Below are 16,951 nucleotides of genomic sequence, written 5' to 3' on the forward strand. Positions count from 1 at the left end.
CAGTACTTTAAACGATAGTGCACATGTGTGTTTGTAAGTTTGATGTAATTAGTATCTAGCTTTTCTTTGATGATTTTGGCAAGAAAGTTCTTCACAGAATATTGTATTCCTTAAGAAATGCTTTTGAACGATGGGTAATTTTGTGGGGGGGGGGGTTGAGGGGAATATTACAAATTAACTGGCTTTGGTGCAAGTGTCTTGGGATTTTGTCCCCAGTGTGTGTCCCGCATACGGAAAATCAACATAAGACTAATTTGAGTAAGTGGAGTTAATCCCTGTAATGCCCTGGCCCTGTAAGATTTATACAACAGCTGCCCAACCAGTCTTCAGTCAGTAGTATAGACACAGGAAACCAGGATAACTTTTTTAAATTTTGGTTTCAAATTTTTTCTGCAAAGTTAACATACTTTTGTAGACAGTGTGAAAAGAAATACAAATTTTAAATATGTTTTTATGTTAATTAGTATGTGCCTACACTGTAAAACTTATTTTTGTGCACAAGAAAGTGTTTTCTAAATGGAAATTCATGAGCCATACTGCCTGTGGGGCATATATTATAGGCCATGTCAATCGGGCCTCTCTGATGATAGCATTTAAAGGGTTTCATCTGTAAGAGGGAGCATGAATCATTTTGACCAATCGGGGCGACATAATTCCGGGGGTCGGGAACCCTGAATGTTTGCTTCAAATGTGTCAATCTAAACGGGATATTTCATGGTAAAATTAACGGGAAAAGGAAAAACAGATATTGAGAGAGTTGTGACATTGTAATCAAATGCCATTTTCGCTTGTTCCCCTCCCACTTCACCCCCCAAAATGTTACCCCTCAAATGTGTTTCGTGTACGCCTCATGGTCAGCCTGTAGTATGCAAATGATATTAGTTAACATTTAAATTAGTTGCAGTTTACACCATGCAAGCGCGAGAGGGCGCCCAAACGAAAACGCATCACTGGAACTGTACGGTTTTCAGAAAATCCGCAAACACCTTCAAACAATAAAGCCTTAAATCCGGGATTGCGTTGGTTTTGAAAATCAGTAGGCCTACATTTGGAAAGAACCCCCCAAACTGTTGATCTGTTCTTTTTCATTGGCCTTCATTATACTATATGTGTTGTCTTTTTAATTTAGTGAGTAGTTGATTAAATTTCATTCCTCAGTTTATTTTGTGTCCCTTCATAATGTTCAGTTTGGATTACTTGTTTATTAAATACTTTTGATGACATTATGTACAGGCTCTTAGTTTGCTCTGTCATTATTTGTTTTCATTTTATATTGTTTATTATTCTATGGTTCCATTTGATAATTTGTTGTCCTACTGTAGCCACAGTCTACTCCAAGAGCAGAGAGGCATTGCTCATCAACGTCTCTTTCCATACACTCGTACAAATAATTGAAGTTTATTGAACTATCGGTCATGTCGGTATCTTTGAAGTCACTGGACACTATTGTAATTGTTAGCATAACTTATTACTTGGAAACGAGCAATGGAGAGCTGTTGATAGTAACACATTGTGAGCAGGGGCGTCAATCCGTCTTGAAAGATGGGGGGGGGGGGGACATAACATTTACGGCGTGTGGTCCGGGGCCCGCTTTAGGGCCCCGGTATTTTTTTTAGGCCGTAGATGCTCTCTGATGCAATCTAGGGAGTCTGAGGGGTGATGTGCCCCCCCTCTTAGATGTTAGAATTAAATGCAGATTTCAAGCTATGATGCACATATTTTTGCTATCATGGTTATTGTACCTAAAAAACAACTCACTAGCTTCGTATTCTGCATTATAATGCTCAGACGAAGTTTCATCCCTATCATCACCAGCATCGTCAAGGATGGATCAAGACAATAACTTTTTGGGGAGAGGCCGGGGGTTGGTGGGTGTGGCACATCTATTAAAGACGGAGCCTGCTATAGAGCTGAACGCGAAGCCTTTTACGGCCCGGGAAAAATTTTCATTCTAGATGCTCTGATGTGCAACCTTAGGCCAATAAGAGGCAAACAGAATGGAACAGAACATTAAGCCTTTAAAATGTGAGCAGCAGTAGAACCTTTTGGGTTAACAGCATCTTCGGGTGCGGATCTATGACACAAGTTTTAGGGGGGGGGGGAGAGAGAATCTGTCAAAGAGTGTGCACGCGAGTGTGAAACCTTTATGGCATGGGTCCGGGCCCGCTTAAAGGCAGTGGACACTGTTGGTAATTACTCAAAATATATATTAGCATAAAACCTCACTTGATGACGAGTAATGGGGAGAGGTTGATGGTATAAAACATTGTGAGAAACGGCTCCCTCTGAAGTGCCATAGTTTTCGAGAAAGAAGTAAATTTCCACGAATTTGATTTCGAGACCTCAAATTTAGAACTTGTGGTCTCGAAATCAACCATTTAAATGCACACAACTTCTTGTGTCAAGGGTGTTTTTTCTTTCAGTATTATCTCGCAACTTCGATGACCGATTTTATCCCCTGCCTTTAAGGGCCAGGAAAAATTTTGCACTTAGGGGGGGGGGGGGCATTTGATAGTTTCCATAGTTTCCCCCACCCTTCAAAAAGTTGTTTTATCCTTTGCCTCCAGGATTATATGCTTATGGTAGGGGGGGGGGGGCATTTGATAGTTTCCCCCACCCTTCAAAAAGTTGTTTTATCCTTTGCCTCCAGGATTATATGCTTATGGTAGGACATAGGGTTTAGGTCTTACACAGTGCAAAACATGAGTTTCATGATAAAGGTGGTCAAAAGACACGGGGAACATTTGATATCGTGTCCCACTGTCCCCCACCCTTCGAAAATGGGGTGGGGTGGGGTGGGGGACACGTCCCTTCCACTCTTTCAAGGGGGTGGTGCAAATCTGTCAACGATGGGGCATGCGTGTGAGAAGCCTTTACGGCGTGGGGTGCGGGCCCGATTAAGGGCCCGGGGAAATTTTGCATTTTAGATGCTTTGGGATGCAATCTAGAGCAAATTTTGAGGGGGACATTTCATATAGTGTCCCCCACCCTTCAAAAAATTGTGTCATCCTGTGCCCCCAGGATTAATGCCCATAGTGGGACACAGGGTTTGGTCTTACACCGTGCAAAACATGAGTTTCATGATAAAGGTGGTCAAAAAGATGGGGGGGGGGACATTGATATTGTGTCCCCCACCCTCCAAAAGATGGGGGGGGGGGGGGGGACACACACATGTCCCGCTGTCCGCCCCCCCTGATTGACGCCCATGAATGTGAGAAACGCCTCTAAAGTAATGTAGTTTTAGAGTGAGAGGTAATTTCTCACTTTATTAAAATACTTCAGCTGAAGCCTTTTCTTAGGCATCTGGCTGACAAGAAAACAACATTATGCAACAATCGGTTTTTCTTTATTATGTTCCATTTTAACTTCGACAACCAATTGAGCTCAAATTTTTCACAGGTTTGTTATTTTATGCATAGGTTGAGAGATACACCAAGGGAGAATACTGGTTTTTGACAATTACCAATAGTGTCCATCGGTGCCTTTAAATGATGTATTAGTAGGAATTCTTATTAGTATTTTGTCGTTTAGTTGTGGAGTTTGACAGCCTCATAGCCCAGTGGAAATAATGGTTAGTTAGTGCCAAATAAAATTGATGGGGTTTTGTGGAATAAGGTGTAATGGAGCAATGGCAATAGGCCTACTGGCCGTATCGGACAACATTTTAACGGCAGACCTATTTTTTCAGACAAGATTCCTTTTTGGAATTTAGTATGAAGATTTAGCCAGTAAATTATTAACTAGTTTATAAATCGCATAGCCCATTTGAGGACCAGTTTAAGAGGTCGGAATGTGTTAACAATTTCTAAATCTACCCCTTTGGAACTAAATATTTTGTGTGAGGGGTTTACGGAGAAAAGAACCCATCTTTTTTACGGACCATTCCTCTCCATTCCTGGAATTCCTTTGAAGTCATTATCTTAGTCCTATTTTGTAGCCCAAATAGCGGAGAAAAGTTACAATTTTTCTATTAAAATGAACTAAAACGGGTATTGGTTTTGACAGTTATTCGGTAGTGGATATGGTACTTTGGTATGCGTTTTTTTCTTCTCTTCTTTTCTTGTGTGGAGGGGTTACAAGGAAGGTAGTTCTCGATTTAATATTCAAATGAACTAAAAATTAGGGATGGAGATGAAAGTTTAGTCGGTCCGAAGGAATGGAATTTTACTATGGGATTGGTGTTTTTGTTCTCCCATCTAAGCAATTAATGAATTAAACTAATGGATAAGATTTACATTTTTAGTCAGTCATCAGTAAGGGCTTATAAACCCCTGTGGCAGGCCGACTTTTATAGAGCCTTGGTATTAGTGTTTTTTTATTCCTTAATAATAAGGGTGGGGGAGGGGGTAGAAATTGCTCGCTAGGCAATTTCCGTTTCATTTATATTCAGTTATACAAATGAACTAAAATTAGCGATCGAGCATAAAATTTTAGTCGTAGCTCTTGTTGAAATACTTGGGCTGGGTTGCGTTTTATGGAGGGGGTTACGGGAAGAAGTTACTTCTTCTCCACTCCCTTTTCATTTATACAAATGAACTAAAATAAGGGGTTGAATATAAAAGTTTGCCGGTCAGCGGCAGCCCCAGCCCTGTGGAAAAACCGGCGTTTAGGGCCTATAAACTTTAGGATTTGGGTGCGTGCGTATGTGTTGGGGGAGGGGGTGGGGGGGGGGGGGGGGAGAAGTTAGTTTTCAGAGAGGGCGCTATAAGCGATACTAAGATTGTATGGACCCCAAAGTCACCACAGAAAAAAATGCACATATTAATGATATAATGTCTGTAACAACATGGTGAAAGGTAACCAGTCTATTTCAAAATAGAGTGTGGCTTTAAACATTTTTTTAGCGGGAACTTGGATTTATTCAATTTCTTCGGTTTTTCGATGATGAATGAAATATTAGAACCATGCAATGAAAACATAAACAGGTAAGGGTCAAATTGGTGACCTGAAAATCAGTAAATTTGGTATAATTTGTGACATTTTAATTAGAATTAACCCAACTAACAAGTGACTCACAAATACAACACGCGTGTGTGTACACCCATGCTATGTACGGAAGTACATACAGTACGGTCCGCACAGATGTACAGCAGAGTTGCACACTGGGGCCGGCTGTAGTTGAGTGGTTTTTTTTTTACAGCACCTGCCCAAAATTAATATGGAATCAATTGAAAATCCTTTCTAATTGGTTCTGAAAGATAAAAAATCCACTCTCAAATGTTCGTTTGTTTAACAATAATTTATTCAATAGTGATGATTGTAATTGAAACTCTATTGTTTTACTTTTAATTATATAATTGTAGACTTGAATAAAATATTTGAAATACTATAATTTAAGGAGGTAGTATTTATAGTATAAATACTACCTCCTTAGTTTTAGTTATGAAAATAATTATGATAATATTTGGAAAAGTTTCTGTATGGCACCACCACCTTTTCATTTGATATGAAATATCCCTTTTTGTAAAAATTAGTGAAAAAGTGGTGGCGCCATACGGAAAGTATAAAAGTATAAACCATAAAAGTAACACGCACTGATTGACTAAAGATAGACTCGACAATAATATTGATGATCAATCCTTATAAAAGACACAGTAAAGGATTAGCAAATATTTAACATTAGTTTAAAAAAACACTCAGTAATTGAAACATACAGTAGGCCTACCACCAGAACCAATATTCCAGGGAGAGAACACACATCTAATATGGCATCAACATAAACAAGCATTAAGGCCCCCCCCCCCCCCCAAAAAAAGGAAAAGTTTCCGTAAGGGGCCACCAAGTTTTTCATTCGATATGAAATAATATAGTATCTAATTTACCTCAATGAGATATCCCTTTATGTAAGAATAAGTGAAAAAGTGGTGGCGCCATACGGAAAGTTATCCGATAGGGATAACTAACCCCTTTCTTCATTTTGTTTAAAAATAATTTATTGAATAGTGTTGATTGTAATTGAAACTCTTATTGTTTTAGACTTTTACTATGTGAATCAATGAATTGGAAAGACAGTTGTTTTAAAGGCAGTGGACACTAATCTATTATTACTCAAAATAATTATTTGCATAAAACCCTACTTGGTGACGAGTAATGGGGAGCTGTTGATAGTATAAGACATTGTGAGAAACGTCTCCCTCTGAAGTAACGTAGTTTTCGAGAAAGAAGTAATTTTCCACGAATTTGGTTTCGAGACCTCAGATTTAGAATTTGAGGTCTCGAAATCAAGCATCTGAAAGCTCACAACTTCGTGTGACAAGGGTGTTAAAGTTTTATTTCAGTCATATCTCGCAACTTTGACGACCAATTGAGCTCAAATTTTTACAGGTTTGTTATTGTATGCATATGTTGAGATACTTGCCAAGTGAGACGATTGGTCTTTGACAATTACCAATAGTGTCCACTATTCTGTGTGTAATTGGTTTATATAGTGCGTCACAATCTTAGTTTTCTAGTAGAAAGAAGCAACATCGATGATATACTACTAAGACCCAATACCCATAGCAACCAATGTAGTAAACGATTAGCAACCAGAGTACTATATCACACTGCGCCTTATTCAAGACGTCTAGCTATTTGAGTCTAACCGGACAGCGCAAAATAACACCTTGAACCCTATCAGTTGTGCACCTATTCTGTGTATCAATATAGCGCAGACGAGCGTGTACGAGGATAAAAATTGTCTGTCATTCGTTTCAGATTACATGACTGATGATTTTTCTATTAGTTTTGTGATTTGCTCTGTCTGCAGTAGCAAACATCAAAACACATTATTGTTTTATACTGCTTAGATCGTTCATATATATGGTTGGCACCATAATTATTGTCCAGAACATCAGCTGTGCTGGGTTAGACTTCTGCCTCTGATTATGGCTGTAAATAAAAAGGATACAAAAACAATGTTATAAACGAGTAAATAATCATAATGCAGTGTAATTATTAGTTTTTGTTAATTGCTAATGTGAGACTTTATATGCACTCTAATTGGTTAAATACTGGTCCCAATTTCATAGAGGTGCTTAAAGGTACTGGACAATTATTGGTAACTACTCAAAGTAGTTGCTAGCATAAAAACTTACTTGGCAACAAGCAAAATGGAGAGCTGTTGATAAAACATTGCGAGAAACGACTCCCTCTGAAGTAACGTAGTTTTTGAGAAAGAGGTAATTTTCACTCAATTAATAATAAAAGACTTGCAAATTCGTTGACAAATTGAATCAATTCATAGGTTTGTTATTTTATGCATATGTTGGGATACACCAAGTGAGAATACTGGTTGACAATTCGTCAGCGTTTTCACGAAGTAGCACTCTCCGTGCTTAAGGATTTTTTTACACATTTTTATTTTTTTTACATTTCTGTTGATAATGCACGAAGACCTACAATTCCATAATGTTTCGAAGCTCAGACAGCTTTACTTTTGTTAATTAAGCTAATTAGTGTTTTCAATTTTGGCACAAATGTGGCATTTTTTGTTTTCACGAAGTAGCACCCGAACCTCTGTTTACCATTGTATGCATGGCACGCACTCGAGTCAAAGTGTGGTAAAAACGTTTTCACGAAGTAGCACGCAAGTTGTGTGAGCGCGCGCGCGCTGACCTAGTTTCAAAAATCAATACAAAATGCTGTGTTGTAGCATAGGCGAGTGCTACTTCGTGAAAACGCAAAAAGACATATTTTGCACTTTTTGGGTTTCACGAAGTAGCACGCATCTTCTCTTGTGTCTAGTTTCATAGTTAATTATGCAAATGAGTCAAAATAAGATTAATTGATAAGTTCAAGTCATCAAGTATCTACATTGAAAAATTTAAATGGAAATACTTTGAAGTTTTGATCGGAGGTGGGTTTCTAAAAAGTGTTCAACTTCAGAGGCCGTTTTCTTTGATTGTTGTTTTTTGCTGGTATAGCAGTGAGTGCTACTTCGTGAAACCGCTGACGAATTATCAATAGTGTCCAGTTCCTTTAAGTTTCAGGTACACTCCATCATGGCACAAAAACAATTAAAAAACCAATTCCAATCCAAGGCTAAATTACATCTGTTTGTAATTCCAATTGACTGAAAAAATAATGATAGTTTCTACTAATTTTTGAACATTTGTCTATATTATTAACTTCTCAAAAAATATAATATTAAATATCCATTGAATTCTAATTATATTTTATTAACATAAAATCACCCCTGCTGTCAAGGCTAGTATAATAACTTTTTAACAAGTAAATATACAACAACAAATAAGAACATCTAATTCCTTCTCAAAAAATACTTTCATTTAATTTAATTGTTAAAATTAGTTTTAATCATTTATCATGAATAAAAAAGTATTTACCATGAAAAAATAGATTGTTGTTGAGCTCAGCTTACTCACTTCCAGTCATAACAAAAACCATGTGCTCCTTCCAGCATGTCCAGTGTGTGGCAATGTTGACATTCAGAGCCCTGACTTCTCACTGACTATGCTACAGCATGTTCTGCAGTAGAATGGAACCAGGTTGTCAATAATTATTCATAGTATAAAAGGGTAAACAGTTGTAATATCTGCCTAAAACATTGTTTATTTAAATAACTTAACATTTCCCTCAATATCTAATTTTGTTTTGCTGATAAAAACAACAACAATCTTTTGATTTTTATAAAAGTAATAAAGAAACAGCGCCCCCAATTGTCATGGTTTCCTCAATGCAGCAGGCGGCCATTTTGTACATGTGCAGTTTGTGCAGATATTAATTAATTAATTAATTATATTTTTGAAAGTGTCCTGACATGCTTCTTTTGATGGAAAACATTTTTTGTGAATTGAGGTTTAAGGTAAAATATGTTTTCAATCTGTCTGTAATTATAAAGTTACTGATTTGAATGCAGGCCTATTGGTCCTATTTCTCAGTGTAGTGTATGTGGTATTACATTGGTGTTTATGCATGTACAAATGTATTTCATTTTTAAAGGCACTGGACACTGTTGGTAATTACTCAAAATAGTTGTTGCCATAAAAACTTACTTGGTAACAACAAGAAATTTAGAGCTTTTGATAGTACAAAACATTGTGAGAAACGGCCCCCTCTGAAGTAACATAGTTTTTGAGAAAGAAGTAATTTCTCACTCAAATATTAATATTAAAAGGCTTCAACTGAACTTTGAAGCCTTTTAATATTATGCATCTGAAAGCACACAAATTTGTGCAACAATAGTGTTTATTCATTTGTTAATTTCTTGCAACTTCGATGACCAACTGAGCCCAAATTTCACAGGTTTGTTATTTTGTGCATTATTATATCTGGATACACCAAGTGAGAAGTCTTTGACGGTTACCAAACTCGTCCAGTGTCTTTAAACATATTGCATTATTTTCCCTTGGTGGGCACTGTCCTTTGAGTGTTGTATTATCAGAACTAGCAGCAGGGTTCTTCTAGTTTTTTTTTATTATGTATGTATGCCTTGGATCGGACGAGTTGGTCTTTACAAAGCGTTTGTAACCGTTTGTTATAAAATGCATATGGCTAAAAGAGGTTTTAAAAGTAGAATACAATGATCCACACAAATAAGCCTCGAAATTGCGTGGTTTTTCTCTAATCTCGTCGACTAACACGGTCGGCCATTTATGGGAGTCAATATTTTTTACTCCCATAAATGGCCGACCGTGTTAGTTCGCAAAGTAAAACGAAAACCACGCTATTTCGAGGCAAATTTGTGTAGATCATTGTATTCTACTTTTACAACATCTTTCTAACCATATGTATTTTATAACAAACAGTTACCAACTCGACCAATCAAAGGCAACGTGTTACTTTAACTTCAATAAAGTTTACAGTGCAAAATCATTACCAGCACACAGGCGCCTCACAGAAATATTTATTTTTTACCTTTCTAATGGTACATGTATGTGTTTTACACTTTGAAAGTTTGCAATGAGTTCATGTTCAATGTATATCCAGTGCTGTAACACCTATGCAGCTGAACAAATTTAAAGATTTTTGAATAAAATGCACACTGCTGATGTACCAACTACAATTGCTTGTATTGAACGTCTTTTTCTTTTATCTTCCTCTAATAGACTTCACATGATAGTCTACAGTCTATACATTTGCTGATTGGTGCAACCCTCCCAGTGGTTCACCATCTCTAGGATGCAGACACTTTCAACTCAAGATCGGTAAGTGGTTAACATTTTAATATCTTAGTCTGATTGAAGAAATGTTCTTACTTAAAAGCACTGGACACTATTGGTAATTACTCAAAACGATTATTAGCATAAAAACTTACTTGGTAACAAGCAATGGAGAGCTGTTGATAATAAACATTTTGAGAAACAGCTCCTTGTCTGAAGTAAAGTAATTTTTGAGAAACAAGTAATTTATCACGAAAATATTTGAATTGAATTTGAGACCTCAGCTGAGGTTTCAAAAGCAAGCAATTGAAAGCACACAACTTGTGTGGCAATGGTGTTTTTCTCTTCCATTATTCTCTCCATTATACACCAAGTGAGAAAACTGGTCTTTGACAATTACCAAAGGTGTCCAGTGCCTTTAAAGGCACTGGACACTATTGGTAATTACTCAAGATAATTATGAGCATAAAATATAACTTGCCAACGAGCAATGGAGAGCTGTTGAATTAGTATAAAACATTGTTCTGAACGGCTCCCTCTCTAGCAGCCTAACGTAGTTTTTGAGTAAGAGGTAGTTCCTCGCTCAAATATTAAAAGACTTTTTAAGCATCTGAAAGCACACAAATTTGTCCATCAAGGGTGTTTGCACTTTCAATGGCCAATTAAATTTTCACAAGTTTGTTATTTTATGCATAGGTGGGGATTCAACATGTGACGAGTGAGAATACCGGTCTTTGACAATTACCAAAGGTGCCCAGCAGTGCCTTTAAATTGTATTGAAAACTTGTTTACCTTGTTTTTAAAATCTCAGATTCTCTGCATGGTGTTTACCTCATGCAAGATGCAAATTTGGCGTCAGGTCCTGAACTTGGAATGCACCTGTCAGAATGGTAGGAAAGATAACATGCACATTATTTTAAGAATTGTTGGTGCGTTCATTTAGCTTCCCTGGGTCTACCCCGCGGTGCTTACTCAAGTGAACAAGAGCTAAACGAACGACCACTCACTGCTCTCGTAGTGACGTCATTTACCTGGGACCAGCCCCCAAGTGACCCACTCCACAAGCAGGGCACTGGGGGGCTGACCTGGGTGAGCCCCTGGATAGATGTCAAAAGCTATTCAAACGCACCGGGGCAGACCGGGGATGACCCAGGGAAGCTAAACGAACGCACCCTGTATAACATCCAGCCTTCCAACTTATTGTACAAATAAAAGTGAACAAACTGTCCTTGCAATAAGAGATGAATATTATTTAGAATAATTTTGTTGAATCTAAGAGTTGATAGGTTTAGGACCCTCATGTTGCACTTAACCTTTTGGCTCAAAAACCAAAGCTACATTAAACCCAGCTTTCAAGCACACACACAGAACAAAAAGGTAAATCAAATAATTGGTTTTGAGGAATTCCACTACATAAATTGTATGTCCCTTGCAAAGTCCCCTAAAAATGTACTTTTGCAAAAATACGATTTGGACAGGTTTAATGAGTGAATTCTTTTCTATTCAAAAAAAACAGTATGCAAATATGCCTGAAATAAGATAGAAACCACAAAATACCAATGAATTTATTGCGAGTGGAGCTCTCTGCAATATGTCTTGATTTTCCAAAATGAAACTGTCCTTGTTCTATTGCTGATATAGATAGATTACAGTTAGGCCTCCTTAGTGGAAAACCACTTGTAAAATTATATAACTTAACACGTTTCCTCATGTATTAATTGCAGAATCAAGTTCAAATGGGAAGGAAGATTTTCAAGATGCACTGCTTGAAGAGATTGACATCAATTCTGCAAGGATTTTCTGAACAGCGAAACCTCATCAACCCATGGTGCAAGATTCTACGCCAAGCTGGAGGAGACCAACATTGCAGCAACGACTCTGTGAACAATGTGGACATAAATAAACCCAAACTCACTAATGGCTTTAAGATGCAGCTCTAATGCTACATCTCTGAATGTTGGAACATCTGCTACTCATTGTGCAAGATTCTACGCCAAGCTGGAGGAGACCGACATTACAGCAATAACTCTGTGAACAATGTGGACATAAATAAACCCAAACTCACTCATGGCTTTTAGATGCAGCTCTAATGCTACATCTCAAAGCCTGGATTTGAGACAGAATTCCTGCAAACTCTTTGAACTCTTGAGATGATAATGAGATGAGAAGGATACAACAGTTCTGTAAAGACACAATATGTGCAAGGCTGGAGGACGTTTGTGAACCCACTTTGAATGTGTACTCTTTGGAACCTCAGCGTTCTCAACATACAAGTTGCTGATCGTTTGTATAGTATCAAGAAACTAATGAAGTAATGTCAATGTCCAATAGTAACAATAGTTACAGTGGACATTGTACAACGCTTCCAATGGCAGTTTGATTATCGTCACCGTTTTCAAGAATAGACAAATTTGAAAAAATCATTTAAAAAAGTGCAAATAGTTTTGTTACATACTTTTATGTTGGTGACATCAACATTTTCCTCAACCTGTTTAATTTCTTAGCGTTGTATACATACTAGCACACAGATAAAATCAACAGAATTATTTTTGAGTTTGTTTTTTTGAACATGAAATTTTCAATATCAAAGTGCTTGATTTTCAAAAAGGAAACAATCCGTGTCAAGTTTTCTTGAAGAGAAAATCTTGTCTCAGATATCGGATAAAATGCTCTGATAAATAGCATCCTAAAAAAAACGCTCAAATTTCAATTTCAAATGTTTCATAAAAAAAAAAAGATTTAGTGACTAACAGTCTCCAGACAAATGGTTTCTAAATCATTACATTCAATTATCTCCAGACATTGTTTCGCTGCAGGGGCTAAAGTGCTCTTTGTAAAAACGGTGACGATATCTTTGACAAATTAATATATATTAAAGTAAAACTGTAGCATTAAGGTATAGTCATCTGTTCATGCATGAACGTATACAGGATTAGTGTAGTAAAAGAGCTTGAACTTGAGAAATGGTATAACTATTCATTTTTAAACATCCTGAAAACAAAAAGTGAACTAAAAGAGATAAGATTGAACCAAGTGGTGTATTAGTTCTTAATATTTTGTAATGGGCCTCAGGGACTCCAAATGGAAAACATGTAGGACTATACAACTGGATTACAAACTAGGTTATCAATAGTTTCTCCTGAAACTACCAAGAGTGCTTAATGAGACTAGGACTATCAAACTTAAGTACTTTTAAATAGGATGTCCACAGTTTCTCCATAAACCAGCAAGAATGCTAAATTGGATAGGACTAAAACAAAGGTATCTCTAAATAGTGTGTCAACCTTTTCCCCTTAGTCCAACAAAAGTGCTAAATTGTGATTGGACTCAAACAAATGGTATTTCTGGCCTTTCTGGTCTTCAAACTTAATGGTTGAGATTAGGGAATATGGTATGTATATAAAAACTCTATCAACTCTCCCTAACATCAAATGAGTCCTTTTTAGCAGACAAGGAACAATAATTAAAGGACACTAAGTCAAATGTTAATTCACATGTACATTTTTCAAATGTATGACTAAGAACAATGAACACTGACAGGAACATTAGCAGAAACTCTTCTAGAAATGTCAGACTCTACAATATCTCACAGCCAAAACTGCTCCTGAAAGAGATTGAATTCATTTGAGTCAGACAGAAATTAAACCAATGTTAGTATTCATGACTTGAAAGACAACAGCGTAGTATAGGAGTTACTTGTCAATAATGTTGTTGGATTTGACCTACAATCTAAGTGTATCTCAGTTAATTTAGCACAGAGGAATTCATGCATGAACAGAGAAGTAATATTACTTGTAGTTTAAAGTTGGGCAATGAACAGCCTCTCACAGAAACTCAAACTTTTATAAATCAAGTAACTAAAACCAACAAGGCAATGTCAAGCAAAAATTTTACCACCAAAGAATTTTTATTTTATTCTGGTGACACTTTGGTACACTGGGTGTTAACAGAGTAGTTGAATACTCTGTCCAAAACTAACAAGCAATCAGAAGTCCATTGGGTTGGCATACATGTAGTGGTGTAATTTTTTGTTGTAACTTATTCAAACTTCATGAGAAATCCCCAAATTTACGAGCTTTTGTGAGAGGCTGGTCTGTCTTAAACATTGTAAGTTTATTTGATGAGTAAGTTAGAGAGTGGAGGGCGAGTCTATAAGGTCTGTTGGTAAGATGGGTACAAGATTGGTCGTAATATACCTCTAGTTTTGAACTCAAAATCGTCAGACTCAAAAAGTCAAACATTTGATGGTTCAACACATTGGCTGGCACAGTTGATGGAATTGTTGTTCCTACTACCTTCTTTTTTCCCACTTTTACAAATACTCCCCAAAAAAACTCGCAAATACAAAAACAAAATTTTTACTCGATCTTTTTTCATCAGCATGCACGAATTGTTGTCAAAAGCTGACATCTTAATTCTGGATCTTCCTTTTCATTTTTGAAATCATGCAGTAACAACGTATTGATTTCACCCAAACAAAATTTTCAGTCAAAGATATAATGCTGCTAGTGGAAGTTTTGCAGTTTTATATTATACTTGTGTACCAAAAGTATTCAAAATGGAACCATAATGCAAGCCATCCTGTACAGAAAAAGATTCTATCAGTTTTACACTTTTCTGACATGCTTGTTATGCATTGAAGTGTAGGGGCCAAGTGGCTCTCTAAACTAAGCGTACGAGACAAAATCTCAATTTAAAAAACTTGTGTTGCATTTCATTTAGTTATAAATTTAAACTCATTATGAAGTACTGTATATTAGCCAATCTTGTACACCAAAACCTTAAAAATTTTAGCAGCATTGACAAAAAGTCTACAAAAGCTGAAATCTAAATTCTGGATCTTCCTTTTACATTTCAAAGTCAAAAATGATACATTTATTTTGCCTATCTATTTGAGTGAACAATTCTGTTACTAATGAAAAGTTACTTTGTAATTTACCAACAGCTCATGAATGTACCCCTCCCCTTTTGGCACCCCGGTGCATGCAAGCCATCCTGGTGCTTGCACGAGTGTTCCCCGCCCGCAGGTGTCGGCAGGCTGGTTGGTGAGTTGTCCTCTGAATGCACTTGAAGGTGTTTGGCTGTTTGTGATGTGTCAACCTTCCCAATACTTGGCGGTCTGGATGAATCAGAGACCCACAGTTGACTTCAACATGGTAAGGATCTTTTGAACTATGATGATTAATTTTCTTTCCACAGAGGAGGGTGTGTCCATCTTCAACTCAGGGCATTGCATATGGAAGAAATGCCTTCAAGTCTACTCTGAACTCTACATTTCATGATTTGCATCATGGTATTTTGATCCATGAGAATGGAATATCTACAAATGTACACTTTTGCAAGTATTTCTGAGATGTTTGCCATACATAGGGATTTTGGTCACAATGTTTAAACTAGCCAATCAATTGTTGAACGCTCACAATCTAAACCACTCTCTGCCTTGCATTAAACAAAAGTCAAGTTTTGTAGGAAAAATGTACAAAAAGAGCAATAGTCAATCTTTTTTTAAAGCAAATAAATCCATTTAAAGTCAATCAAATCAGAAAAAAAAATTCATCAGCACAAACAGTGAACAACGGCGTTTTCAATCAATGAAGTAAAAATTATTGTAAAAACAAACCAACAAATAAAAAATCGGTACAATAAATTCTCAATGATATTCTGATAATCCACAGAATAATACTGTCTTATTTACTCTAACAAATGAATAGAAATATAAGTGAATGAGTTATTTTCAGAACTTTTCTTTGTGAAAAAAAAATAAATCATAATCACCCTAGCAAAATGTAAAACAAAGGACACAAACATTTAAATGAAAGTCCTAAACAAGAGATACCAAAGTTTTGTCAAACTAGAATTGAAACGGTTGCCATTTCAACAATAGCACTAAGAAATTATACATCAAATTCAAATGATGTGGACTCCTTTAATACTTAAAAATCACACTATCAAATAAAAAATATGCAATCTGCCAAATTGCAGTTTGTTAAAAATACATACTAGAGGCTAATTCATACTCAATAAAAATGAGTAACGTCTGAACTCTTATGTTAAAAACGTTTTGCAACAAACTCAAGTTTGTTCAAACTATCTCTAACTGAAGAGACAAATCTAGGTTCTGTAAAAAAAAAAGTCCAAATGATGTTTAAAAAATCTTCAAATCCAACTGGATATTCTTGATATGAAGCAAACTAAATTCTTTCAACAGAAAAAAACCCTGTTGATACAAGATGTAAAAAAAAAATTATCAAACAAATTAACAGAGCTGCACAAAAGGTAGTTCGAACATCTATTTCACTATTTCAAGGCAGGCAAAAAAGTACAACAACAAAAACGGAGAACTTAAAATCGGTTCACATTGTATCTTGCATGTCAATGCATTGCGAAGAAAATATACAACCTTTCTTGTTAATAGTCACCATGACAAAGAATCACAGATTGAAAAAGGCACCAGTCTATTGGAGACTTGAGCCTCAATGTGATTCAAATAGACTTGAATATCAGAAAAATCAAAGTTGCTTAACTTGGATAATGATCCAATTTCAGTGGTGTAGTAAACCATTTTTAACTTGTAACTCCAAAGAATAGTCAGTACTTGAGCTGAAATGTAAAAATTCAGAAAAAGTATTTTTAACGTAAAAATACTTGAGATGTATGTGCCAGATCTACATGTAAAAACACGGTAGTTCCTGGCCGAACTGCAGAATCATGGTAGTTCCTTGCCAAATCGTGAAAAAAAGAGTGGCTCTCGGCCATACTGTGGAACTGATCCCAACACTGGGAAAACATGGGGTGCCAAACTCTTTTAACTACTCGTAGAAGGATGGCCTGGGGTGATAAAGTATAACACC

At 36.5% G+C, this 16,951-nt stretch overlaps 1 long non-coding RNA gene across 2 annotated transcripts; it reads left to right on the top strand.

Moving 5' to 3' along the window:
• The first annotated feature begins 4,832 nt into the window (after positions 1–4,832).
• LOC139947324 (uncharacterized) lies at positions 4,833–13,388 on the top strand. 2 transcript variants are annotated; one of them, XR_011787344.1, is made up of 4 exons: positions 4,833–4,925; positions 10,047–10,145; positions 10,912–10,990; positions 11,825–13,388. It is a non-coding gene; the product is annotated as an uncharacterized lncRNA (long non-coding RNA). The 2 variants fall into 2 exon arrangements; XR_011787345.1 differs by lacking the exon at positions 4,833–4,925 and adding an exon at positions 8,627–8,803.
• The last annotated feature ends 3,563 nt before the right edge of the window (positions 13,389–16,951 follow it).

The sequence above is a fragment of the Asterias amurensis genome, chromosome 14 (assembly GCF_032118995.1).
Source record: "Asterias amurensis chromosome 14, ASM3211899v1".
Lineage (NCBI taxonomy): Eukaryota > Metazoa > Echinodermata > Asteroidea > Forcipulatida > Asteriidae > Asterias > Asterias amurensis.